The following is a 22,155-nucleotide window of genomic DNA, read 5'->3' as shown; positions in this document are numbered from 1 at the left end:
GGCGCGCAACGCGAGGGTGAAAAGGAAGCAGAAGACCTCGATGGATCAGACACGGTGTGTTACGGAAAGTGAAAAGAAGGTCGGAGGTTGGTGTCGACGACAAAAAAGCACCGAAGGCAAAAAGAGAGTGCAACACGAGGACTTCCCAGGAGGTCACCCATCCCAATACTACTCTCACCCAAGCACGCTTAACTTCAGAGTTCTGATGGGATCCGGTGCTTTATTGCTGGTATAATCGCACCCGTTACATGTTGCGCGAAAAAATGCTCTTATGCCTCACGCGGGAGCCGCAACGCACGAACCGACTAGCCGTCATAGAAACGGCCCCGAAAACGCCCGAAAGGAGTTTAAACGGCTTCCGAAACGGTCCCGAACCGACTTTGTCCATTCGCCACGTCGTAGCCAGTGGAACGAGCTTTCCGTGGCCACGAAAATCGCCGAATTCCGACATCGGCGTGCCAAGTTACTGTCCGGCTAGCCAGAACTGCTGTGTTTGTCTAACGCCGCGGATCGTGTCGGTTGCCGGCGCTGCCGCGCGCAAGGCGAGGGTGAAAGGGAAGCAGAAGAACTCGATGGATCAGATACGGTGTGTTGCGGGAAGTGAAAAGAAGGTCGGAGGTTGGTGCCGACGACAAAAAAGCGCCAAAGGAAAAAAGAGAGTGCAACACGAGGACTTCCCAGGAGGTCGCCCATCCCAGTACTACTCTCGCCCAAGCACGCTTAATTTCGGAGTTCTGATGGGATCCGGTGCTTTAGTGCTGGTATGATCGCACCTGTTACATGTTGCGCGAAAAAAATGCTCTTATGCCTCACGCGGGAGCCGTGGGGGCTGCAACGCACGAACCGACTAGCGTCATAGAAACGGCCTCGAAAAATGCACCAAACGAGCCTGAACGGCTTCCGAAACAGTCCCGAACCGACTTCGTCTGTTCGCCATGTCGTAGCCAGCGGAACGAGCTTTCTGTGGCCACAAAAATTGCCGAATTCCCACATCGGCGTGCTAAGTTATGGTCCGGCGAGCCGGAACTGCTGCGTTTGTCGCATGCCGCGGCTCGTGTCGTGTGCCGGCGCTGCGGCGCGCAAGTCGAGGGTGAAAGGGAAGCAAAAGACCTCGATGGATCAGATACAGTGTGTTGCGGGAAGTGAAAAGAAGGTCAGAGGTTGGTGCCGACGACAAAAAAGCGCAGAAGGCAAAAAGAGAGTGCAACACGAGAACTTCCCAGAAGGTCACCCATCTCAGTACTACTCTCGCCCAAACACGCTTAACTTCGGAGTTCTGATGGGATCCAATGCTTTAGTGCTGGTATGATCGCTCCCGTTACATGTTTCGCGAAAAAATGCGCTTATGCCTCACGCGGGAGTCGTGGGGGCTGCAACGCACGAACCGACTAGTCGTCATAGAAACGGCCCTAAAAACACCCGAAACGGGCTTAAACGGCCTCCGAAATGGTCCCGAACCGACTTTGTCAGTTCGACACGTCGTAGCCAGCGAAACGAGCTTTCTGTGGCCACGAAAATCGCCGAATTCCAACATCGGCGTGCTAAGTTACGGTCCGGCGAGCCGGAACTGCTGCGTTTGTCGCACGCCGCGGCTCGTGTCGGGTGCCGGCGCTGCGGCGCGCAAGGCGAGGGTGAAAAAGAAGCTGAAGACCTCGATGGATCAGATACGGTGTGTTGCGGGAAGTGAAAAGAAGGTCGGAGGTTGGTGCCGACGACAAAAAAGTGCCGAAGGCAAAAAGAGAGTTCAACACGAGGACTTCCCAGAAGGTCACCCATCCCAGTACTACTCTCGCCCAAGCACGCTTTACTTCGGAGTTCTAATGAGATCCGGTGCTTTAGTGCTGGTATGATCGCACCCGTTATATGTTGCGCGAAAAAAATGCTCTTATGCCTCACGCGGGAGCCGTGGGGGCCGCAACGCACGAACCGACTAGCCGTCATAGAAACGGCCCCAAAAAACGTCCGAAACGAACTTAAACGGCCTCCGAAACAGTCCCGAACCGACTTCGTCTGTTCTCTACGTCGTAGCCAGCGGAACGAGCTTTCCGTGGCCACGAAAATCGCCGAATTCCGACATCGGCGTTCCAAGTTAAGATTCGGCGAGCCGGAACTGCTGCGTTTGTCGCACGCCGCGGCTCGTGTCGGGTGCCGGCGCTGCGAAACGCAAGGCGACGGTGAAAAAGAAGCTGAAGACCTCGATGGATCAGATACGGTGTGTTGCGGGAAGTGAAAAGAAGGTCGGAGGTTGGTGCCGACGACAAAAAAGCGCCGAAGGCAAAAAGAGAGTGCAACACGAGGACTTCCCAGGAGGTCACCCATCCCAGTACTACTCACGCCCAAGCAAGATTAACTTCGGAGTGCTGATGGGATCCGCTGCTTTAGTGCTGGTATGATCGCACCTGTTACATGTTGCGCGAAAAAATGCTCTAATGCCTCACGCGGGAGCCGCAACGCACGAACCGACTAGCCGTCCTAGAAACGGCCCCGCAAAACGCCCGAAACGAACTTAAACGGCTTTCGAAACGGTCCCGAACCGACTTTGTCCGTTCGCCACGTCGTAGCCAGTGGAACGAGCTTTCCGTGGCCACGAAAATCGCCGAATTCCGACATCGGCGTGCCAAGTTACTGTCCGGCGAGCCGGAACTGCTGTGTTTGTCTAACGCCGCGGATCGTGTCGGTTGCCGGCGCTGCGGCGCGCAAGGCGAGGGTGAAAGTGAAGCAGAAGACCTCGATGGATCAGATACGGTGTGTTGCGGGAAGTGAAAAGAAGGTCGGAGGTTGGTGCCGACGACAAAAAAGCGCCGAAGGAAAAAAGAGAGTGCAACACGAGGACTTCCCAGGAGGTCACCCATCCCAGTACTAGTCTCGCCCAAGCACGCTTAATTTCGGAGTTCTGATGGGATCCGGTGCTTTAGTGCTGGTATGATCGCACCTGTTACATGTTGCGCGAAAAAAATGCTCTTATGCCTCACGCGGGAGCCGTGGGGGCTGCAACGCACGAACCGACTAGCGTCATAGAAACGGCCCCGAAAAATGCACCAAACGAGCTTGAACGGCTTCCGAAACAGTCCCGAACCGACTTCGTCTGTTCGCCATGTCGTAGCCAGCGGAACGAGCTTTCTGTGGCCACGAAAATTGCCGAATTCCCACATTAGCGTGCTAAGTTACGGTCCGGCGAGCCGGAACTGCTGCGTTTGTCGCATGCCGCGGCTCGTGTCGTGTGCCGGCGCTGCGGCGCGCAAGGCGAGGGTGAAAGGGAAGCAGAAGACCTCGATGGATCAGATACAGTGTGTTGCGGGAAGTGAAAAGAAGGTCAGAGGTTGGTGCCGACGACAAAAAAGCGCAGAAGGCAAAAAGAGAGTGCAACACGAGAACTTCCCAGGAGGTCACCCATCTCAGTACTACTCTCGCCCAAACACGCTTAACTTCGGAGTTCTGATGGGATCCAATGCTTTAGTGCTGGTATGATCGCTCCCGTTACATGTTTCGCGAAAAAATGCGCTTATGCCTCACGCGGGAGTCGTGGGGGCTGCAACGCACGAACCGACTAGCCGTCATAGAAACGGCCCTAAAAACACCCGAAACGAGCTTAAACGGCCTCCGAAACGGTCCTGAACCGACTTTGTCAGTTCGACACGTCGTAGCCAGCGAAACGAGCTTTCTGTGGCCACGAAAATCGCCGAATTCCAACATCGGCGTGCTAAGTTACGGTCCGGCGAGCCGGAACTGCTGCGTTTGTCGCACGCCGCTGCTCGTGTCGGGTGCCGGCGCTGCGGCGCGCAAGGCGAGGGTGAAAGGGAAGCAGAAGACCTCGATAGATCAGATACGGTGTGTTGCGGGAAGTGAAAAGAAGGTCGGAGGTTGGTGCCGACGACAAAAAAGCGCCGAAGGCAAAAAGAGAGTGCAACACGAGGACTTCCCAGGAGGTCACCCATCCCAGTACTACTCTCACCTAAGCACGCTCAACTTCGGAGTTCTAATGGGATCCGGTGCTTTAGTGCTGGTATGATCGCACCCGTTACATGTTGCGCGAAAAAAATGCTCTTATGCCTCACGCGGGAGCCGTGGGAGCTGCAACGCACGAACCGACTAGCCGTCATAGAAATGACCTCGAAAAATGCCCGAAACGATCTTAAACGGCTTCCGAAACGGTCGCGAACCGACTTCGTCTATTCGCCACGTCGTAGTCAGCGGAGCGAGCTTTCCGTGGCCACGAAAATCGCCGAATTCCGATATCGGCGTGCCAAGTTACGGTCCGGCGAGCCGAAACTGCTGTGTTTGTCTAACACCGCGGTTCGTGTCGGGCGCCGGCGCTGCGGCGCGCAAGGCGAGGGTGAAAAGAAAGCAGAAGACCCCGATGGATCAGATACAGTGTGTTACGGAAAGTGAAAAGAAGGTCGGAGGTTGGTGCCGACGACAAAAAAGCGCCGAAGGCAAAAAGAGAGTGCAACACGAGAACTTCCCATAAGGTCACCCATCCCAATACTACTCTCACCCAAGCACGCTTAACTTCAAAGTTCTGATGGGATCCGGTGCTTTAGTGCTAGTATGATCGCACCCGTTACATGTTGCGCGAAAAATGCTCTTATGCCTCACGCGGGAGCCGTGGCGGCTGCAACGCACGAACCGACTAGGCGTCATAGAAACGACCGCGAAAAATGCCCAAAACGAGCTTAAACGGCTTCCGAAACGGTACCGAACCGACTTTGTCAGTTCGCCATGTCGTAGCCAGCGGAACGAGCTTTCCGTGGCCACGAAAATCGCCGAATTTCGACATCGGCGTGTTAAGTTACGGTCCGGCGAGCCGGAACTACTGCGTTTGTCGCACGCTGCGGCTCGTGTCGGGTGCCGGCGCTGCGGCGCGCAAGGCGAGGGTGAAATGGAAGCAGAAGACCTCGATGGATCAGATACGGTGTGTTGTGGGAAGTGAAAAGAAGGTCATAGGTTGGTGCCGACGACAAAAAAGCGACGAAGGCAAAAAGAGAGTGCAACACGAGGACTTCCCAGGAGGTCACCCATCCCAGTACTACTCTCGCCCAAACACGCTTAACTTTAGAGTTCTGATGGGATCCAGTGCTTTAGTGTTGGTATGATCACACCCGTTACATGTTTCGCGAAAAAATGCTCTTATGCCTCATGCAGGAGCCGTGGGGGCCACAACGCAGGAACCGACTAGCCGTCATAGAAACGACCCTGAAAAACACCCGAAACAAGCTTAAACGGCTTTTCAAACGGTCCCGAACCGACTTCGTCTGTTCGCCATGTCGTAGCCAGCGGAACGAGCTTTCCGTGGCCACGAAAATCGCCGAATTCCGACATCGGCGTGCCAAGTTACGGTCCGGCGAGCCGAAACTGTTGTGTTTGTCTAACACCGCGGTTCGTGTCGGGTGCCGGCGCTGCGGCGCGCAAGGCGAGGGTGAAAAGGAAGCAGAAGACTTCGATGGATCAGATACGGTGTGTTACGGAAAGTGAAAAGAAGGTCGGAGGTTGGTGCCGACGACAAAAAAGTGCCGAAGGCAAAAAGAGAGTGCAACACGAGTACTTCCCAGGAGGTCACCCATCCCAATACTACTCTCACCCAAGCATGCTTAACTTCAGATGGGATCCGGTGCTTTAGTACTGGTATAATCGCACCCGTTACATGTTGCGCGAAAAAATGCTCTTATGCCTCACGCGGGAGCCGTGGGGGCTGCAACGCACGAATCGACTAGCCGTCATAGAAACGGCCCCGCAAAACGCCCGAAACGAGCATAAACGGCTTTCGAAACGGTCCCGAACCGACTTCGTCTGTTCGCCATGTCGTAGCCAGCGGAACGAGCTTTCCGTGGCCACGAAAATCGCCGAATTCCGACTTCGGCGTGCTAAGTTACGATCCGGCGAGCCTGAACTGCTGCGTTTGTCGCACGCCGCGGGTCGTGTCGGGTGCCGGCGCTGCGGCGCGCAAGACGAGGGTGAAAAGGAAGCAGAAGACCTATATGGATCAGATACAGTGTGTTGCGGAAAGTGAAAAGAAGGTCGGAGGTTGGTGCCGACGACAAAAAAGCGCCGAAGGCAAAAAGAGAGTGCAACACGAGAACTTTCCAGGAGGTCACCCATCCCAGTACTGCTCTCGCCCAAACACGCTTAACTTCGGAGTTCTGATGTGATCCAGTGCTTTAGTGCTGGTATGATCGCACCTGTTACATGTTTCGCAAAAAAATGCTCTTATGCCTCACGCAGGAGCCGTGGGGGCTGCAACGCATGAAGCGACTAGCCGTCATAGAAACGGCCTCGAAAAACGCCCGAAACGAGATTAAACGGCTTCCGAAACGGTCCCGAAACAACTTCGTCGTTCGACACGTCGTAGCCAGCGAAACGAGCTTTCAGTGGCCACGAAAATCACCGAATTCCGACATCGGCGTGCCAAGTTACGGTCTGGCGAGCCGGAACTGCTGCGTTTGTCGCACGCCGCGGCTCGTGTCGGGTGCCGGCGCTGCGGCGCGCAAGGCGACGGTGAAAAAGAAGCAGAAGACATCGATAGATCAGATACGGTGTGTTGCGGGAAGTGAAAAGAAGGTCGGAGGTTGGTGCCGACGACAAAAAAGCGCCGAAGGCAAAAAGATAGTGCAACACGAGGACTTCCCAGAAGGTCACCCATCCCAGTACTACTCTCGTCCAAGCACGCTTAACTTCAGAGTTCTGATGGGATCCAGTGCTTTAGTGCTGGTATGATCGCACCCGTTACATGTTGCGCGAAAAAAATGCTCTTATGCCTCACGCGGGAGCCGTGGGGGCTGCAACGCACGAACCGACTAGCCGTCATAGAAACGACCCCGAAAAACGCCCGAAACGAGCTTAAACGGCCTCCAAAACGGTCCCGAACCGACTTAGTCTGCTCGCCATGTCGTAGCCAGCGGAACGAGCTTTCCGTGGCCACGAAAATCGCTGAATTCTGACATCGGCGTGCCAAGTTACGGTCCGGGGAGCCGGAACTGCTGCGTTTGTCTAACACCGCGGTTCGTGTCGGGTGCCGGCGCTGCGGCGCGCAAGGCGAGGGTGAAAAGGAAGCAGAAGACCTCGATGGATCAGATACGGTGTGTTGCGGGAAGTGAAAAGATGGTCGGAGGTTGGTGCCGACGACAAAAAAGCGCCGAAGGCAAAAAGAGAGTGCAACACGAGGACTTCCCAGGAGGTCACCCATCCCAATACTACTCTCACCCAAGCACGCTTAACTTCGGAGTTCTGATGGGATCCTGTGCTTTAGTGTTGGTATGATCACTCCTGTTACATGTTTCTTGAAAAAATGCGCTTATGCCTCACGCGGGAGCCGTGGGGGCTGCAACGCACGAACCGACTAGCCGTCATAGAAACGGCCCTGAAAAACACCCGAAACGAGCTTAAACGGCCTCCGAAACGATCCCGAACCGACTTTGTCAGTTCGACACATCGTAGCCAGCGGAACGAGCTTTCTGTGGCCACGAAAATCGCCGAATTCCGACATCGGCGTGCCAAGTTACGGTCCGGCGAGCCGGAACTGCTGCGTTTGTCGCACGCCGCGGCTCGTGTCGGGTGCCGGCGCTGCGGCGCGCAAGGCGAGGGTGAAAGGGAAGTAGAAGACCTCGATGGATCAGATACGGTGTGTTGCGGGAAGTGAAAAGAAGGTCGGAGGTTGGTGCCGACGACAAAAAAGCGCCGAAGGCAAAAAGAGAGTGCAACACGAGGACTTCCCAAGAGGTCACCCATCCCAGTACTACTCTCGCCCAAACACGCTTTACTTCGGAGTTCTGATGGGATCCAGTGCTTTAGTGCTGGTATGATCGCACCCGTTACATGTTTCGCGAAAAAAATGCTCTTATGCCTCACGCGGGAGCCGTGGGGGCTGCAACGCACGAACCGACTAGCCGTCATAGAAATGACCCTGAAATACGCCCGAAACGAGCTTAAGCGGCTTCCGAAACGGTCCCGAACTGATTTCGTGTGTTCGCCACGTCGTAGCCAGCGGAACGAGCTTTCCGTGGCCACGAAAATCGCCGAATTCCGACATTGGCGTGCCAAGTTACGGTCCGGCGAGCCGAAACTGCTGTGTTTGTCTAACACCGCGGTTCGTGTCGGGTGCCGGCGCTGCAGCGCGCAAGGCGAGGGAGAAAAGGAAGCAGAAGACCTCGATGGATCAGATACGGTGTGTTGCGGGAAGTGAAAAGAAGGTCGGAGGTTGGTGCCGACGACAAAAAAGCACCGAAGGCAAAAAGAGAGTGCAACACAAGGACTTCCCAGGAGGTCACCCATCCCAATACTACTCTCACCCAAGCACGCTTAACTTCGGAGTTCTGATGGGATCCAGTGATTTAGTGCTGGTATGATCGCACCCGTTATATGTTGCGCGAAAAAATGCTCTTATGCCTCACGCGGGAGCCGTGGCGGCTGCAACGGACAAACCGACTAGCCGTCATAGAAACGACCTCGAAAAATGCCCAAAACGAGCTTAAACGGCTTCCGAAACGGTACCAAACCGACTTTGTCAGTTCGCCATGTCGTAGCCAGCGGAACGAGCTTTCCGTGGCCACGAAAATCGCCGAATTCCGACATCGGCGTGTTAAATTACGGCCCGGCGAGCCGGAACTACTGCGTTTGTCGCACGCTGCGGCTCGTGTCGGGTGCCGTCTCTGCGGCGCGCAAGGCGAGGGTGAAATGGAAGCAGAATACCTCGATGGATCAGATACGGTGTGTTACGGAAAGTGAAAAGAAGGTCGGAAGTTGGTGCCGACGACAAAAAAGCGCCGAAGGCAAAAAGAGAGTGCAACACGAGGACTTCCCAGGAGGTCACCCATCCCAATACTACTCTCACCCAAGCACGCTTAACTTCAGAGTTCTGATGGGATCCAGTGCTTTAGTGCTGGTATAATCGCACCCGTTACATGTTGCGCGAAAAAATGCTCTTATGCCTCACGCGGGAGCCGCAACGCACGAACCGACTAGCCGTCATAGAAACGGCCCCGCAAAACGCCCGAAACGAACTTAAACGGCTTTCGAAACGGTCCCGAACCGACTTTGTCTGTTCGCCATGTCGTAGCCAGCGGAACGAGCTTTCCGTGGCCACGAAAATCGCCGAATTCCGACATCGGCGTGCCAAGTTACGGTCGGGCGAGCCGGAACTGCTGCGTTTGTCGCACGCCGCGGCTCATGTCGGGTGCCGGCGCTGCGGCGCGCAAGGCGACGGTGAAAAAGAAGCAGAAGACCTCGATGGATCAGATACGGTGTGTTGCGGGAAGTGAAAAGAAGGTCGGAGGTTGGTGCCGATGACAAAAAAGCGCCGAAGGCAAAAAGAGAGTGCAACACGAGGACTTCCCAGGAGGTCACCCATCCCAGTACTACTCACGCCCAAGCACGCTTAACTTCGGAGTTCTGATGGGATCCGGTGCTTTAGTGCTGGTATGATCGCACCTGTTACATGTTGCGCGAAAAAATGCTCTAATGCCTCACGCGGGAGCCGCAACGCACGAACCGACTAGCCGTCATAGAAACGGCCCCGAAAACGCCCGAAAGGAGTTTAAACGGCTTCCGAAACGGTCCCGAACCGACTTTGTCCATTCGCCACGTCGTAGCCAGTGGAACGAGCTTTCCGTGGCCACGAAAATCGCCGAATTCCGACATCGGCGTGCCAAGTTACTGTCCGGCGAGCCAGAACTGCTGTGTTTGTCTAACGCCGCGGATCGTGTCGGTTGCCGGCGCTGCCGCGCGCAAGGCGAGGGTGAAAGGGAAGCAGAAGAACTCGATGGATCAGATACGGTGTGTTGCGGGAAGTGAAAAGAAGGTCGGAGGTTGGTGCCGACGACAAAAAAGCGCCAAAGGAAAAAAGAGAGTGCAACACGAGGACTTCCCAGGAGGTCGCCCATCCCAGTACTACTCTCGCCCAAGCACGCTTAATTTCGGAGTTCTGATGGGATCCGGTGCTTTAGTGCTGGTATGATCGCACCTGTTACATGTTGCGCGAAAAAAATGCTCTTATGCCTCACGCGGGAGCCGTGGGGGCTGCAACGCACGAACCGACTAGCGTCATAGAAACGGCCTCGAAAAATGCACCAAACGAGCCTGAACGGCTTCCGAAACAGTCCCGAACCGACTTCGTCTGTTCGCCATGTCGTAGCCAGCGGAACGAGCTTTCTGTGGCCACAAAAATTGCCGAATTCCCACATCGGCGTGCTAAGTTATGGTCCGGCGAGCCGGAACTGCTGCGTTTGTCGCATGCCGCGGCTCGTGTCGTGTGCCGGCGCTGCGGCGCGCAAGTCGAGGGTGAAAGGGAAGCAAAAGACCTCGATGGATCAGATACAGTGTGTTGCGGGAAGTGAAAAGAAGGTCAGAGGTTGGTGCCGACGACAAAAAAGCGCAGAAGGCAAAAAGAGAGTGCAACACGAGAACTTCCCAGGAGGTCACCCATCTCAGTACTACTCTCGCCCAAACACGCTTAACTTCGGAGTTCTGATGGGATCCAATGCTTTAGTGCTGGTATGATCGCTCCCGTTACATGTTTCGCGAAAAAATGCGCTTATGCCTCACGCGGGAGTCGTGGGGGCTGCAACGCACGAACCGACTAGTCGTCATAGAAACGGCCCTAAAAACACCCGAAACGGGCTTAAACGGCCTCCGAAATGGTCCCGAACCGACTTTGTCAGTTCGACACGTCGTAGCCAGCGAAACGAGCTTTCTGTGGCCACGAAAATCGCCGAATTCCAACATCGGCGTGCTAAGTTACGGTCCGGCGAGCCGGAACTGCTGCGTTTGTCGCACGCCGCGGCTCGTGTCGGGTGCCGGCGCTGCGGCGCGCAAGGCGAGGGTGAAAAAGAAGCTGAAGACCTCGATGGATCAGATACGGTGTGTTGCGGGAAGTGAAAAGAAGGTCGGAGGTTGGTGCCGACGACAAAAAAGTGCCGAAGGCAAAAAGAGAGTGCAACACGAGGACTTCCCAGGAGGTCGCCCATCCCAGTACTACTCTCGCCCAAGCACGCTTAATTTCGGAGTTCTGATGGGATCCGGTGCTTTAGTGCTGGTATGATCGCACCTGTTACATGTTGCGCGAAAAAAATGCTCTTATGCCTCACGCGGGAGCCGTGGGGGCTGCAACGCACGAACCGACTAGCGTCATAGAAACGGCCTCGAAAAATGCACCAAACGAGCCTGAACGGCTTCCGAAACAGTCCCGAACCGACTTCGTCTGTTCGCCATGTCGTAGCCAGCGGAACGAGCTTTCTGTGGCCACAAAAATTGCCGAATTCCCACATCGGCGTGCTAAGTTATGGTCCGGCGAGCCGGAACTGCTGCGTTTGTCGCATGCCGCGGCTCGTGTCGTGTGCCGGCGCTGCGGCGCGCAAGTCGAGGGTGAAAGGGAAGCAAAAGACCTCGATGGATCAGATACAGTGTGTTGCGGGAAGTGAAAAGAAGGTCAGAGGTTGGTGCCGACGACAAAAAAGCGCAGAAGGCAAAAAGAGAGTGCAACACGAGAACTTCCCAGGAGGTCACCCATCTCAGTACTACTCTCGCCCAAACACGCTTAACTTCGGAGTTCTGATGGGATCCAATGCTTTAGTGCTGGTATGATCGCTCCCGTTACATGTTTCGCGAAAAAATGCGCTTATGCCTCACGCGGGAGTCGTGGGGGCTGCAACGCACGAACCGACTAGTCGTCATAGAAACGGCCCTAAAAACACCCGAAACGGGCTTAAACGGCCTCCGAAATGGTCCCGAACCGACTTTGTCAGTTCGACACGTCGTAGCCAGCGAAACGAGCTTTCTGTGGCCACGAAAATCGCCGAATTCCAACATCGGCGTGCTAAGTTACGGTCCGGCGAGCCGGAACTGCTGCGTTTGTCGCACGCCGCGGCTCGTGTCGGGTGCCGGCGCTGCGGCGCGCAAGGCGAGGGTGAAAAAGAAGCTGAAGACCTCGATGGATCAGATACGGTGTGTTGCGGGAAGTGAAAAAAAGGTCGGAGGTTGGTGCCGACGACAAAAAAGTGCCGAAGGCAAAAAGAGAGTTCAACACGAGGACTTCCCAGGAGGTCACCCATCCCAATACTACTCTCACCCAAGCACGCTTAACTTCGGAGTTCTGATGGGATCCAGTGATTTAGTGCTGGTATGATCGCACCCGTTATATGTTGCGCGAAAAAATGCTCTTATGCCTCACGCGGGAGCCGTGGCGGCTGCAACGGACAAACCGACTAGCCGTCATAGAAACGACCTCGAAAAATGCCCAAAACGAGCTTAAACGGCTTCCGAAACGGTACCAAACCGACTTTGTCAGTTCGCCATGTCGTAGCCAGCGGAACGAGCTTTCCGTGGCCACGAAAATCGCCGAATTCCGACATCGGCGTGTTAAATTACGGCCCGGCGAGCCGGAACTACTGCGTTTGTCGCACGCTGCGGCTCGTGTCGGGTGCCGTCTCTGCGGCGCGCAAGGCGAGGGTGAAATGGAAGCAGAATACCTCGATGGATCAGATACGGTGTGTTACGGAAAGTGAAAAGAAGGTCGGAAGTTGGTGCCGACGACAAAAAAGCGCCGAAGGCAAAAAGAGAGTGCAACACGAGGACTTCCCAGGAGGTCACCCATCCCAATACTACTCTCACCCAAGCACGCTTAACTTCAGAGTTCTGATGGGATCCAGTGCTTTAGTGCTGGTATAATCGCACCCGTTACATGTTGCGCGAAAAAATGCTCTTATGCCTCACGCGGGACCCGTGGGGGCTGCAACGCACGAACCGACTAGCCGTCATAGAAACGGCCCCGCAAAACGCCCGAAACGAACTTAAACGGCTTTCGAAACGGTCCCGAACCGACTTTGTCTGTTCGCCATGTCGTAGCCAGCGGAACGAGCTTTCCGTGGCCACGAAAATCGCCGAATTCCGACATCGGCGTGCCAAGTTACGGTCGGGCGAGCCGGAACTGCTGCGTTTGTCGCACGCCGCGGCTCATGTCGGGTGCCGGCGCTGCGGCGCGCAAGGCGACGGTGAAAAAGAAGCAGAAGACCTCGATGGATCAGATACGGTGTGTTGCGGGAAGTGAAAAGAAGGTCGGAGGTTGGTGCCGATGACAAAAAAGCGCCGAAGGCAAAAAGAGAGTGCAACACGAGGACTTCCCAGGAGGTCACCCATCCCAGTACTACTCACGCCCAAGCACGCTTAACTTCGGAGTTCTGATGGGATCCGGTGCTTTAGTGCTGGTATGATCGCACCTGTTACATGTTGCGCGAAAAAATGCTCTAATGCCTCACGCGGGAGCCGCAACGCACGAACCGACTAGCCGTCATAGAAACGGCCCCGAAAACGCCCGAAAGGAGTTTAAACGGCTTCCGAAACGGTCCCGAACCGACTTTGTCCATTCGCCACGTCGTAGCCAGTGGAACGAGCTTTTCGTGGCCACGAAAATCGCCGAATTCCGACATCGGCGTGCCAAGTTACTGTCCGGCGAGCCAGAACTGCTGTGTTTGTCTAACGCCGCGGATCGTGTCGGTTGCCGGCGCTGCCGCGCGCAAGGCGAGGGTGAAAGGGAAGCAGAAGAACTCGATGGATCAGATACGGTGTGTTGCGGGAAGTGAAAAGAAGGTCGGAGGTTGGTGCCGACGACAAAAAAGCGCCAAAGGAAAAAAGAGAGTGCAACACGAGGACTTCCCAGGAGGTCGCCCATCCCAGTACTACTCTCGCCCAAGCACGCTTAATTTCGGAGTTCTGATGGGATCCGGTGCTTTAGTGCTGGTATGATCGCACCTGTTACATGTTGCGCGAAAAAAATGCTCTTATGCCTCACGCGGGAGCCGTGGGGGCTGCAACGCACGAACCGACTAGCGTCATAGAAACGGCCTCGAAAAATGCACCAAACGAGCCTGAACGGCTTCCGAAACAGTCCCGAACCGACTTCGTCTGTTCGCCATGTCGTAGCCAGCGGAACGAGCTTTCTGTGGCCACAAAAATTGCCGAATTCCCACATCGGCGTGCTAAGTTATGGTCCGGCGAGCCGGAACTGCTGCGTTTGTCGCATGCCGCGGCTCGTGTCGTGTGCCGGCGCTGCGGCGCGCAAGTCGAGGGTGAAAGGGAAGCAAAAGACCTCGATGGATCAGATACAGTGTGTTGCGGGAAGTGAAAAGAAGGTCAGAGGTTGGTGCCGACGACAAAAAAGCGCAGAAGGCAAAAAGAGAGTGCAACACGAGAACTTCCCAGGAGGTCACCCATCTCAGTACTACTCTCGCCCAAACACGCTTAACTTCGGAGTTCTGATGGGATCCAATGCTTTAGTGCTGGTATGATCGCTCCCGTTACATGTTTCGCGAAAAAATGCGCTTATGCCTCACGCGGGAGTCGTGGGGGCTGCAACGCACGAACCGACTAGTCGTCATAGAAACGGCCCTAAAAACACCCGAAACGGGCTTAAACGGCCTCCGAAATGGTCCCGAACCGACTTTGTCAGTTCGACACGTCGTAGCCAGCGAAACGAGCTTTCTGTGGCCACGAAAATCGCCGAATTCCAACATCGGCGTGCTAAGTTACGGTCCGGCGAGCCGGAACTGCTGCGTTTGTCGCACGCCGCGGCTCGTGTCGGGTGCCGGCGCTGCGGCGCGCAAGGCGAGGGTGAAAAAGAAGCTGAAGACCTCGATGGATCAGATACGGTGTGTTGCGGGAAGTGAAAAGAAGGTCGGAGGTTGGTGCCGACGACAAAAAAGTGCCGAAGGCAAAAAGAGAGTTCAACACGAGGACTTCCCAGAAGGTCACCCATCCCAGTACTACTCTCGCCCAAGCACGCTTTACTTCGGAGTTCTAATGAGATCCGGTGCTTTAGTGCTGGTATGATCGCACCCGTTATATGTTGCGCGAAAAAAATGCTCTTATGCCTCACGCGGGAGCCGTGGGGGCCGCAACGCACGAACCGACTAGCCGTCATAGAAACGGCCCCAAAAAACGTCCGAAACGAACTTAAACGGCCTCCGAAACAGTCCCGAACCGACTTCGTCTGTTCTCTACGTCGTAGCCAGCGGAACGAGCTTTCCGTGGCCACGAAAATCGCCGAATTCCGACATCGGCGTTCCAAGTTAAGATTCGGCGAGCCGGAACTGCTGCGTTTGTCGCACGCCGCGGCTCGTGTCGGGTGCCGGCGCTGCGAAACGCAAGGCGACGGTGAAAAAGAAGCTGAAGACCTCGATGGATCAGATACGGTGTGTTGCGGGAAGTGAAAAGAAGGTCGGAGGTTGGTGCCGACGACAAAAAAGCGCCGAAGGCAAAAAGAGAGTGCAACACGAGGACTTCCCAGGAGGTCACCCATCCCAGTACTACTCACGCCCAAGCAAGATTAACTTCGGAGTGCTGATGGGATCCGCTGCTTTAGTGCTGGTATGATCGCACCTGTTACATGTTGCGCGAAAAAATGCTCTAATGCCTCACGCGGGAGCCGCAACGCACGAACCGACTAGCCGTCATAGAAACGGCCCCGAAAACGCCCGAAAGCAGTATAAACGGCTTCCGAAACGGTCCCGAACCGACTTTGTCCGTTCGCCACGTCGTAGCCAGTGGAACGAGCTTTCCGTGGCCACGAAAATCGCCGAATTCCGACATCGGCGTGCCAAGTTACTGTCCGGCGAGCCGGAACTGCTGTGTTTGTCTAACGCCGCGGATCGTGTCGGTTGCCGGCGCTGCGGCGCGCAAGGCGAGGGTGAAAGTGAAGCAGAAGACCTCGATGGATCAGATACGGTGTGTTGCGGGAAGTGAAAAGAAGGTCGGAGGTTGGTGCCGACGACAAAAAAGCGCCGAAGGAAAAAAGAGAGTGCAACACGAGGACTTCCCAGGAGGTCACCCATCCCAGTACTACTCTCGCCCAAGCACGCTTAATTTCGGAGTTCTGATGGGATCCGGTGCTTTAGTGCTGGTATGATCGCACCTGTTACATGTTGCGCGAAAAAAATGCTCTTATGCCTCACGCGGGAGCCGTGGGGGCTGCAACGCACGAACCGACTAGCGTCATAGAAACGGCCCCGAAAAATGCACCAAACGAGCTTGAACGGCTTCCGAAACAGTCCCGAACCGACTTCGTCTGTTCGCCATGTCGTAGCCAGCGGAACGAGCTTTCTGTGGCCACGAAAATTGCCGAATTCCCACATTAGCGTGCTAAGTTACGGTCCGGCGAGCCGGAACTGCTGCGTTTGTCGCATGCCGCGGCTCGTGTCGTGTGCCGGCGCTGCGGCGCGCAAGGCGAGGGTGAAAGGGAAGCAGAAGACCTCGATGGATCAGATACAGTGTGTTGCGGGAAGTGAAAAGAAGGTCAGAGGTTGGTGCCGACGACAAAAAAGCGCAGAAGGCAAAAAGAGAGTGCAACACGAGAACTTCCCAGGAGGTCACCCATCTCAGTACTACTCTCGCCCAAACACGCTTAACTTCGGAGTTCTGATGGGATCCAATGCTTTAGTGCTGGTATGATCGCTCCCGTTACATGTTTCGCGAAAAAATGCGCTTATGCCTCACGCGGGAGTCGTGGGGGCTGCAACGCACGAACCGACTAGCCGTCATAGAAACGGCCCTAAAAACACCCGAAACGAGCTTAAACGGCCTCCGAAACGGTCCCGAACCGACTTTGTCAGTTCGACACGTCGTAGCCAGCGAAACGAGCTTTCTGTGGCCACGAAAATCGCCGAATTCCAACATCGGCGTGCTAAGTTACGGTCCGGCGAGCCGGAACTGCTGCGTTTGTCGCACGCCGCTGCTCGTGTCGGGTGCCGGCGCTGCGGCGCGCAAGGCGAGGGTGAAAGGGAAGCAGAAGACCTCGATAGATCAGATACGGTGTGTTGCGGGAAGTGAAAAGAAGGTCGGAGGTTGGTGCCGACGACAAAAAAGCGCCGAAGGCAAAAAGAGAGTGCAACACGAGGACTTCCCAGGAGGTCACCCATCCCAGTACTACTCTCACCTAAGCACGCTCAACTTCGGAGTTCTAATGGGATCCGGTGCTTTAGTGCTGGTATGATCGCACCCGTTACATGTTGCGCGAAAAAAATGCTCTTATGCCTCACGCGGGAGCCGTGGGAGCTGCAACGCACGAACCGACTAGCCGTCATAGAAATGACCTCGAAAAATGCCCGAAACGATCTTAAACGGCTTCCGAAACGGTCGCGAACCGACTTCGTCTATTCGCCACGTCGTAGTCAGCGGAGCGAGCTTTCCGTGGCCACGAAAATCGCCGAATTCCGATATCGGCGTGCCAAGTTACGGTCCGGCGAGCCGAAACTGCTGTGTTTGTCTAACACCGCGGTTCGTGTCGGGCGCCGGCGCTGCGGCGCGCAAGGCGAGGGTGAAAAGAAAGCAGAAGACCCCGATGGATCAGATACAGTGTGTTACGGAAAGTGAAAAGAAGGTCGGAGGTTGGTGCCGACGACAAAAAAGCGCCGAAGGCAAAAAGAGAGTGCAACACGAGAACTTCCCATAAGGTCACCCATCCCAATACTACTCTCACCCAAGCACGCTTAACTTCAAAGTTCTGATGGGATCCGGTGCTTTAGTGCTAGTATGATCGCACCCGTTACATGTTGCGCGAAAAATGCTCTTATGCCTCACGCGGGAGCCGTGGCGGCTGCAACGCACGAACCGACTAGGCGTCATAGAAACGACCGCGAAAAATGCCCAAAACGAGCTTAAACGGCTTCCGAAACGGTACCGAACCGACTTTGTCAGTTCGCCATGTCGTAGCCAGCGGAACGAGCTTTCCGTGGCCACGAAAATCGCCGAATTTCGACATCGGCGTGCCAAGTTACGGTCCGGCGAGCCAGAACTGCTCCCTTTGTCGCACGCCGCGGCTCGTGTCGGGTGCCGGCGCTGCGGCGCGCAAGGCGAGGGTGAAAGAGAAGCAGAAGACCTCGATGGATCAGATACGGTGTGTTGCGGAAAGTGAAAAGAAGGTCGGAGGTTGGTGCCGATGACAAAAAAGCGCCGAAGGCAAAAAGATAGTGCAACACGAGGACTTCCCAGGAGGTCACCCATCCCAGTACTACTCTCGTTCAAACACGCTTAACTTCGGAGTTCTGATGGGATTCGGTGCTTTAGTGTTGGTATGATCGCACCCGTTACATGTTTCGCGAAAAAATGCTCTTATGCCTCACGCGGGAGCCGTGGGGGCTGCAACGCACGAACCGACTAGCCGTCATAGAAACGGCCCCGAAAAACACCCAAAACGAGCTTAAACGGCCTCCGAAACGGTCCCGAACCGACTTTGTCTGTTCGACACGTCGTAGCCAGCGAAACGAGCTTTCTGTGGCCACGAAAATAGCCGAATTCCGACATCGGCGTGCCAAGTTACGGTCTGGCGAGCCGGAACTGCTGCGTTTGTCGCACGCCGCGGCTCGTGTCGGGTGCCGGCGCTGCGGCGCGCAAGGCGACGGTGAAAAAGAAGCAGAAGACCTCGATAGATCAGATACGGTGTGTTGCGGGAAGTGAAAAGAAGGTCGGAGGTTGGTGCCGACGACAAAAAAGCGCCGAAGGCAAAAAGATAGTGCAACACGAGGACTTCCCAGAAGGTCACCCATCCCAGTACTACTCTCGTCCAAGCACGCTTAACTTCAGAGTTCTGATGGGATCCAGTGCTTTAGTGCTGGTATGATCGCACCCGTTACATGTTGCGCGAAAAAAATGCTCTTATGCCTCACGCGGGAGCCGTGGGGGCTGCAACGCACGAACCGACTAGCCGTCATAGAAACGACCCCGAAAAACGCCCGAAACGAGCTTAAACGGCCTCCGAAACGGTCCCGAACCGACTTAGTCTGCTCGCCATGTCGTAGCCAGCGGAACGAGCTTTCCGTGGCCACGAAAATCGCTGAATTCTGACATCGGCGTGCCAAGTTACGGTCCGGGGAGCCGGAACTGCTGCGTTTGTCTAACACCGCGGTTCGTGTCGGGTGCCGGCGCTGCGGCGCGCAAGGCGAGGGTGAAAAGGAAGCAGAAGACCTCGATGGATCAGATACGGTGTGTTGCGGGAAGTGAAAAGAAGGTCGGAGGTTGGTGCCGACGACAAAAAAGCGCCGAAGGCAAAAAGAGAGTGCAACACGAGGACTTCCCAGGAGGTCACCCATCCCAATACTACTCTCACCCAAGCACGCTTAACTTCGGAGTTCTGATGGAATCCTGTGCTTTAATGTTGGTTTGATCGCACCTGTTACATGTTTCGCGAAAAAATGCTCTTATGCCTCACGCAGGAGCCGTGGGGGCTGCAACGCATGAAGCGACTAGCCGTCATAGAAACGGCCCTGAAAAACATTCGAAACGAGCTTAAACGGCCTCCGAAACGATCCCGAACCGACTTTGACAGTTCGACACGTCGTAGCCAGTGGAACGAGCTTTCTGTGGCCACGAAAATCGCCGAATTCCGACATCGGCGTGCCAAGTTATGGTCCGGCGAGCCGGAACTGCTGCGTTTGTCGCACGCCGCGGCTCGTGTCGGGTGCCGGCGATGCGGCGCGCAAGGCGAGGGTGAAAGGGAAGTAGAAGACCTCGATGGATCAGATACGGTGTGTTGCGGGAAGTGAAAAGAAGGTCAGAGGTTGGTGCCGACGACAAAAAAGCGCCGAAGGCAAAAAGAGAGTGCAACACGAGGACTTCCCAAGAGGTCACCCATCCCAGTACTACTCTTGCCCAAACACGCTTTACTTCGGAGTTCTGATGGGATCCAGTGCTTTAGTGCTGGTATGATCGCACCCGTTACATGTTTCGCGAAAAAAATGCTCTTATGCCTCACGCGGGAGCCGTGGGGGCTGCAACGCACGAACCGACTAGCCGTCATAGAAATGACCCTGAAATACGCCCGAAACGAGCTTAAGCGGCTTCCGAAACGGTCCCGAACTGATTTCGTGTGTTCGCCACGTCGTAGCCAGCGGAACGAGCTTTCCGTGGCCACGAAAATCGCCGAATTCCGACATTGGCGTGCCAAGTTACGGTCCGGCGAGCCGAAACTGCTGTGTTTGTCTAACACCGCGGTTCGTGTCGGGTGCCGGCGCTGCAGCGCGCAAGGCGAGGGTGAAAAGGAAGCAGAAGACCTCGATGGATCAGATACGGTGTGTTGCGGGAAGTGAAAAGAAGGTCGGAGGTTGGTGCCGACGACAAAAAAGCACCGAAGGCAAAAAGAGAGTGCAACACGAGGACTTCCCAGGAGGTCACCCATCCAAATACTACTCTCACCCAAGCACGCTTAACTTCGGAGTTCTGATGGGATCCAGTGATTTAGTGCTGGTATGATCGCACCCGTTATATGTTGCGCGAAAAAATGCTCTTATGCCTCACGCGGGAGCCGTGGCGGCTGCAACGCACGAACCGACTAGCCGTCATAGAAACGACCCCGAAAAATGCCCAAAACGAGCTTAAACGGCTTCCGAAACGGTACCGAACCGACTTTGTCAGTTCGCCATGTCGTAGCCAGCGGAACGAGCTTTCCGTGGCCACGAAAATCGCCGAATTCCGACATCGGCGTGTTAACTTACGACCCGGCGAGCCGGAACTACTGCGTTTGTCGCACGCTGCGGCTCGTGTCGGGTGCCGTCTCTGCGGCGCGCAAGGCGAGGGTGAAATGGAAGCAGAATACCTCGATGGATCAGATACGGTGTGTTGTCGGAAGTGAAAAGAAGGTCGGAGGTTGGTGCCGACGACAAAAAAGCGCCGAAGGCAAAAAGAGAGTGCAACACGAGGACTTCCTAGGAGGTCACCCATCTCAGTACTACTCTCGCCCAAACACGCTTAACTTCGGAGTTCTGATGGGATCCAGTGCTTTAGTGTTGGTATGATCATACCCGTTACATGTTTCGCGAAAAAATGCTCTTATGCCTCATGCAGGAGCCGTGGGGGCCGCAACGCACGAACCGACTAGCCGTCATAGAAACGGCCCTGAAAAACACCCGAAATGAGCTTAAACGGCCTCCGAAACGGTCCCGAACCGACTTTGTCTGTTCGCCACGTCGTAGCCAGCGGAACGAGCTTTCCGTGGCCACGAAAATCGCCGAATTCCGACATCGGCGTGCCAAGTTACGGTCCGGCGAGTCGGAAGTGCTGTGTTTGTCGCACGCCGCGGCTCGTGTCGGGTGCCGGCGCTGCGGCGCGCAAGGCGAGAGTGAAAAGGAAGCAGAAGACCTCGATGAATCAGATACAGTGTGTTGCGGGAAGTGAAAAGAAGGTTGGAGGTTGGTGCCGACGACAAAAAAGCGCCGAAGGCAAAAAGAGAGTAAAGCACGAGAACTTCCCAGGAGGTCACCCATCCCAGTACTACTCTCGCCCAAACACGCTTAACTTCGGAGTTCTGATGGGATTCAGTGCTTTAGTGCTGGTATGATCGCACCCGTTACATGTTTCGCGAAAAAATGCTCTTATGCCTCACGCGGGAGCCGGGGGGGCTGCAACGCACGAACCGACTAGCCGTCATAGAAACGGCCCCGAAAAACACCCGAAACGAGCTTAAACGGCCTCCGAAACGGTCTCGAACCGACTTTGTCAGTTCGACACGTCGTAACCAGCGGAACGAGCTTTCCGTGGCCACGAAAATAGCCGAATTCCGACATCGGCGTGCCAACTTACGGTCCGGCGAGCCAGAACTGCTACGTTTGTCGCACGCCGCGGCTCGTGTCGGGTGCCGGCGCTGCGGCGCGCAAGGCGAGGGTGAAAGGGAAGCAGAAGACCTCGATGAATCAGATACGGTGTGTTGCGGGAAGTGAAAAGAAGGTCGGAGGTTGGTGCCGACGACAAAAAAGCGCCGAAGGCAAAAAGAGAGTGCAACACGAGGACTTCCCAGGAGGTCACCCATCCCAGTACTACTCTCGCCCAAGCACGCTTAACTTCGAAATTCTGATGGGATCCGGTGCTTTTGTGCTGGTATGATCGCACCCGTTACATGTTTTGCGAAAAAAATGCTCTTATGCCTCACGCGGGAGCCGTGGGGGCTGCAACGCACGAACCGACTTGCCGTCATAGAAACGACCCCGAAAAACGCCCGAAACAAGCTTAAACGGCTTCCGAAACGGTCCCGAACCGACTTTGTCTGTTCGCCATGTCGTAGCCAGCGGAACGAGCTTTCCGTGGCCACGAAAATCGCCGAATTCCGACATCGGCGTGCCAAGTTACAGTCCGGCGAGCCGGAACTGCTGCGTTTGTCTAACACCGCAGTTCGTGTCGGGTGCCGGCGCT

At 55.5% G+C, this 22,155-nt stretch overlaps 32 non-coding genes and 9 pseudogenes across 32 annotated transcripts; all 41 read right to left on the bottom strand.

Annotated features, from left to right (window-relative positions):
• Positions 1-124: 124 nt before the first annotated feature.
• LOC149849302 (5S ribosomal RNA) lies at positions 125-243 on the bottom strand. The gene has a single exon (XR_016426359.1). It is a non-coding gene; the product is annotated as a 5S ribosomal RNA (ribosomal RNA).
• Positions 244-656: 413 nt separating this feature from the next.
• Positions 657-775, bottom strand: LOC149849301 (5S ribosomal RNA). Its single transcript, XR_016436679.1, has one exon. It is a non-coding gene; the product is annotated as a 5S ribosomal RNA (ribosomal RNA).
• A 423-nt stretch (positions 776-1,198) lies between these two features.
• Positions 1,199-1,317, bottom strand: LOC149849300 (5S ribosomal RNA). The gene has a single exon (XR_016426138.1). It is a non-coding gene; the product is annotated as a 5S ribosomal RNA (ribosomal RNA).
• A 422-nt stretch (positions 1,318-1,739) lies between these two features.
• On the bottom strand, positions 1,740-1,858 carry LOC149849299 (5S ribosomal RNA). The gene has a single exon (XR_016426115.1). It is a non-coding gene; the product is annotated as a 5S ribosomal RNA (ribosomal RNA).
• Positions 1,859-2,282: 424 nt separating this feature from the next.
• Positions 2,283-2,401, bottom strand: LOC149849298 (5S ribosomal RNA; annotated as a pseudogene).
• A 414-nt stretch (positions 2,402-2,815) lies between these two features.
• Positions 2,816-2,934, bottom strand: LOC149849297 (5S ribosomal RNA). The gene has a single exon (XR_016438290.1). It is a non-coding gene; the product is annotated as a 5S ribosomal RNA (ribosomal RNA).
• Positions 2,935-3,357: 423 nt separating this feature from the next.
• LOC149849296 (5S ribosomal RNA) lies at positions 3,358-3,476 on the bottom strand. Its single transcript, XR_016425921.1, has one exon. It is a non-coding gene; the product is annotated as a 5S ribosomal RNA (ribosomal RNA).
• A 422-nt stretch (positions 3,477-3,898) lies between these two features.
• Positions 3,899-4,017, bottom strand: LOC149849295 (5S ribosomal RNA). The gene has a single exon (XR_016426340.1). It is a non-coding gene; the product is annotated as a 5S ribosomal RNA (ribosomal RNA).
• A 424-nt stretch (positions 4,018-4,441) lies between these two features.
• Positions 4,442-4,560, bottom strand: LOC149849294 (5S ribosomal RNA). The gene has a single exon (XR_016426364.1). It is a non-coding gene; the product is annotated as a 5S ribosomal RNA (ribosomal RNA).
• Positions 4,561-4,982: 422 nt separating this feature from the next.
• Positions 4,983-5,101, bottom strand: LOC149849293 (5S ribosomal RNA). The gene has a single exon (XR_016433556.1). It is a non-coding gene; the product is annotated as a 5S ribosomal RNA (ribosomal RNA).
• Positions 5,102-5,524: 423 nt separating this feature from the next.
• On the bottom strand, positions 5,525-5,636 carry LOC149849292 (5S ribosomal RNA; annotated as a pseudogene).
• Positions 5,637-6,059: 423 nt separating this feature from the next.
• LOC149849291 (5S ribosomal RNA) lies at positions 6,060-6,178 on the bottom strand (annotated as a pseudogene).
• A 422-nt stretch (positions 6,179-6,600) lies between these two features.
• On the bottom strand, positions 6,601-6,719 carry LOC149849290 (5S ribosomal RNA). The gene has a single exon (XR_016426029.1). It is a non-coding gene; the product is annotated as a 5S ribosomal RNA (ribosomal RNA).
• Positions 6,720-7,143: 424 nt separating this feature from the next.
• Positions 7,144-7,262, bottom strand: LOC149849289 (5S ribosomal RNA; annotated as a pseudogene).
• Positions 7,263-7,685: 423 nt separating this feature from the next.
• On the bottom strand, positions 7,686-7,804 carry LOC149849288 (5S ribosomal RNA). Its single transcript, XR_016434433.1, has one exon. It is a non-coding gene; the product is annotated as a 5S ribosomal RNA (ribosomal RNA).
• A 424-nt stretch (positions 7,805-8,228) lies between these two features.
• Positions 8,229-8,347, bottom strand: LOC149849287 (5S ribosomal RNA). The gene has a single exon (XR_016426145.1). It is a non-coding gene; the product is annotated as a 5S ribosomal RNA (ribosomal RNA).
• Positions 8,348-8,770: 423 nt separating this feature from the next.
• On the bottom strand, positions 8,771-8,889 carry LOC149849286 (5S ribosomal RNA). The gene has a single exon (XR_016426203.1). It is a non-coding gene; the product is annotated as a 5S ribosomal RNA (ribosomal RNA).
• Positions 8,890-9,303: 414 nt separating this feature from the next.
• LOC149849285 (5S ribosomal RNA) lies at positions 9,304-9,422 on the bottom strand. Its single transcript, XR_016427129.1, has one exon. It is a non-coding gene; the product is annotated as a 5S ribosomal RNA (ribosomal RNA).
• Positions 9,423-9,835: 413 nt separating this feature from the next.
• LOC149849284 (5S ribosomal RNA) lies at positions 9,836-9,954 on the bottom strand. Its single transcript, XR_016436657.1, has one exon. It is a non-coding gene; the product is annotated as a 5S ribosomal RNA (ribosomal RNA).
• Positions 9,955-10,377: 423 nt separating this feature from the next.
• On the bottom strand, positions 10,378-10,496 carry LOC149849283 (5S ribosomal RNA). Its single transcript, XR_016425920.1, has one exon. It is a non-coding gene; the product is annotated as a 5S ribosomal RNA (ribosomal RNA).
• Positions 10,497-10,918: 422 nt separating this feature from the next.
• LOC149849282 (5S ribosomal RNA) lies at positions 10,919-11,037 on the bottom strand. Its single transcript, XR_016436646.1, has one exon. It is a non-coding gene; the product is annotated as a 5S ribosomal RNA (ribosomal RNA).
• A 423-nt stretch (positions 11,038-11,460) lies between these two features.
• Positions 11,461-11,579, bottom strand: LOC149849281 (5S ribosomal RNA). The gene has a single exon (XR_016425918.1). It is a non-coding gene; the product is annotated as a 5S ribosomal RNA (ribosomal RNA).
• A 422-nt stretch (positions 11,580-12,001) lies between these two features.
• On the bottom strand, positions 12,002-12,120 carry LOC149849280 (5S ribosomal RNA; annotated as a pseudogene).
• Positions 12,121-12,543: 423 nt separating this feature from the next.
• Positions 12,544-12,662, bottom strand: LOC149849279 (5S ribosomal RNA). Its single transcript, XR_016426202.1, has one exon. It is a non-coding gene; the product is annotated as a 5S ribosomal RNA (ribosomal RNA).
• A 423-nt stretch (positions 12,663-13,085) lies between these two features.
• On the bottom strand, positions 13,086-13,204 carry LOC149849278 (5S ribosomal RNA). Its single transcript, XR_016427128.1, has one exon. It is a non-coding gene; the product is annotated as a 5S ribosomal RNA (ribosomal RNA).
• A 413-nt stretch (positions 13,205-13,617) lies between these two features.
• LOC149849277 (5S ribosomal RNA) lies at positions 13,618-13,736 on the bottom strand. Its single transcript, XR_016436635.1, has one exon. It is a non-coding gene; the product is annotated as a 5S ribosomal RNA (ribosomal RNA).
• A 423-nt stretch (positions 13,737-14,159) lies between these two features.
• LOC149849276 (5S ribosomal RNA) lies at positions 14,160-14,278 on the bottom strand. The gene has a single exon (XR_016425917.1). It is a non-coding gene; the product is annotated as a 5S ribosomal RNA (ribosomal RNA).
• A 422-nt stretch (positions 14,279-14,700) lies between these two features.
• Positions 14,701-14,819, bottom strand: LOC149849275 (5S ribosomal RNA). The gene has a single exon (XR_016426113.1). It is a non-coding gene; the product is annotated as a 5S ribosomal RNA (ribosomal RNA).
• A 424-nt stretch (positions 14,820-15,243) lies between these two features.
• LOC149849274 (5S ribosomal RNA) lies at positions 15,244-15,362 on the bottom strand (annotated as a pseudogene).
• A 413-nt stretch (positions 15,363-15,775) lies between these two features.
• Positions 15,776-15,894, bottom strand: LOC149849273 (5S ribosomal RNA). The gene has a single exon (XR_016434291.1). It is a non-coding gene; the product is annotated as a 5S ribosomal RNA (ribosomal RNA).
• Positions 15,895-16,317: 423 nt separating this feature from the next.
• LOC149849272 (5S ribosomal RNA) lies at positions 16,318-16,436 on the bottom strand. The gene has a single exon (XR_016425911.1). It is a non-coding gene; the product is annotated as a 5S ribosomal RNA (ribosomal RNA).
• Positions 16,437-16,858: 422 nt separating this feature from the next.
• On the bottom strand, positions 16,859-16,977 carry LOC149849271 (5S ribosomal RNA). Its single transcript, XR_016426339.1, has one exon. It is a non-coding gene; the product is annotated as a 5S ribosomal RNA (ribosomal RNA).
• Positions 16,978-17,401: 424 nt separating this feature from the next.
• Positions 17,402-17,520, bottom strand: LOC149849270 (5S ribosomal RNA). Its single transcript, XR_016426363.1, has one exon. It is a non-coding gene; the product is annotated as a 5S ribosomal RNA (ribosomal RNA).
• Positions 17,521-17,942: 422 nt separating this feature from the next.
• On the bottom strand, positions 17,943-18,061 carry LOC149849269 (5S ribosomal RNA; annotated as a pseudogene).
• A 423-nt stretch (positions 18,062-18,484) lies between these two features.
• Positions 18,485-18,603, bottom strand: LOC149849268 (5S ribosomal RNA). The gene has a single exon (XR_016426028.1). It is a non-coding gene; the product is annotated as a 5S ribosomal RNA (ribosomal RNA).
• A 424-nt stretch (positions 18,604-19,027) lies between these two features.
• Positions 19,028-19,146, bottom strand: LOC149849267 (5S ribosomal RNA; annotated as a pseudogene).
• A 423-nt stretch (positions 19,147-19,569) lies between these two features.
• LOC149849266 (5S ribosomal RNA) lies at positions 19,570-19,688 on the bottom strand. Its single transcript, XR_016426023.1, has one exon. It is a non-coding gene; the product is annotated as a 5S ribosomal RNA (ribosomal RNA).
• A 424-nt stretch (positions 19,689-20,112) lies between these two features.
• On the bottom strand, positions 20,113-20,231 carry LOC149849265 (5S ribosomal RNA). The gene has a single exon (XR_016425897.1). It is a non-coding gene; the product is annotated as a 5S ribosomal RNA (ribosomal RNA).
• A 423-nt stretch (positions 20,232-20,654) lies between these two features.
• LOC149849264 (5S ribosomal RNA) lies at positions 20,655-20,773 on the bottom strand. Its single transcript, XR_016426354.1, has one exon. It is a non-coding gene; the product is annotated as a 5S ribosomal RNA (ribosomal RNA).
• A 423-nt stretch (positions 20,774-21,196) lies between these two features.
• On the bottom strand, positions 21,197-21,315 carry LOC149849263 (5S ribosomal RNA; annotated as a pseudogene).
• Positions 21,316-21,738: 423 nt separating this feature from the next.
• LOC149849262 (5S ribosomal RNA) lies at positions 21,739-21,857 on the bottom strand. Its single transcript, XR_016435753.1, has one exon. It is a non-coding gene; the product is annotated as a 5S ribosomal RNA (ribosomal RNA).
• Between the last annotated feature and the right edge of the window lie 298 nt (positions 21,858-22,155).

This window comes from Nuphar pumila, chromosome 1 (genome assembly GCF_984573655.1).
Source record: "Nuphar pumila chromosome 1, dmNupPumi1.hap1.1, whole genome shotgun sequence".
Lineage (NCBI taxonomy): Eukaryota > Viridiplantae > Streptophyta > Magnoliopsida > Nymphaeales > Nymphaeaceae > Nuphar > Nuphar pumila.
The sequence above is the reverse complement of the archived record's forward strand: the minus strand, read 5'-3'. Positions and strand labels throughout refer to the sequence as shown.